The 941-nt window shown below is 40.9% G+C and overlaps 1 non-coding gene across 1 annotated transcript; it reads right to left on the reverse strand.

Annotated features, from left to right (window-relative positions):
* Positions 1–439: 439 nt before the first annotated feature.
* LOC148549336 (small nucleolar RNA R71) lies at positions 440–543 on the reverse strand. The gene has a single exon (XR_015898011.1). It is a non-coding gene; the product is annotated as a small nucleolar RNA R71 (small nucleolar RNA).
* Positions 544–941: the final 398 nt, after the last annotated feature.

The raw sequence follows: 941 nt of genomic DNA on the forward strand, positions 1-941 counted from the left end.
GGACCTAACAGAAATTTTCGAAAAAGAAGAAGACATGGCAGCCAAAAATAACAACAATGCCAACAATGCAAGGAAGATGCTTGGTGACTTCATTGTACCTTCTTTTAACTTCTGTGGAAGGAGCATCTCAATTCCTGCAATTAGAGCAAACAACTTTGAGCTTAAGCCTCAATTAGTTTCTCTAATGCAGCAGAATTGCAAGTATCATGGATTTCCATTGGAAGATCCTCATCAGTTTTTAGCTGAATTCTTGCAAATCTGTGACACTGTTAAGACCCATGGGGTTGACCCTGAGGTCTACAGACTTATGCTCTTCCCTTTTGCTGTAAGAGATAGAGTTAGGACATGGTTGGACTCACAACCTAAAGAAAGCCTGAACTCTTGGGAAAAACTGGTCAATGCCTTCTTGGCAAAGTTCTTTCCACCTCAAAAATTGAGTAAGCTTAGAGTGGAAGTCTAGACCTTCAGATAGAAGGAAGGCGAATCCCTCTATGAAGCTTGGGAAAGATACAAGCAATTGATCAGAAGGTGTCCTTCTGGCATGCTTTCAGAATGGAGCATCATATGCATATTCTATGATGGTCTGTCTGAACTGTCCAAGATGTCATTGGACAACTCTGCTGGTGGATCTCTTCATCTGAAGAAAACGCCTGAAGAAGCCCAGGAACTCATTGAAATGGTTGCAAATAACCAGTTCATGTACACTTCTGAAAGAAACCCTGTGAACAATGAGACAACTCAGAAGAAAGGAGTTTTTGAGATTGATACTCTGAATGCCATATTGGATCAGAACAAAATATTGACTCAGTAAGTCAATATGATTTCTCAGAGTCTGTCTGGAATGCAAGCTGCAACAGGCAGTACTAAAGAAGCATCTTCTGAAGAAGAAGCTTATGATCCTGAGAATCCTGCAATGGAGGAGGTGAATTACATGGGAGAAC

This window comes from Arachis ipaensis, chromosome B8 (genome assembly GCF_059453495.1).
Source record: "Arachis ipaensis isolate K30076 ecotype BB chromosome B8, ASM5945349v1, whole genome shotgun sequence".
In the NCBI taxonomy this organism is placed as follows: Eukaryota; Viridiplantae; Streptophyta; class Magnoliopsida; order Fabales; family Fabaceae; genus Arachis; species Arachis ipaensis.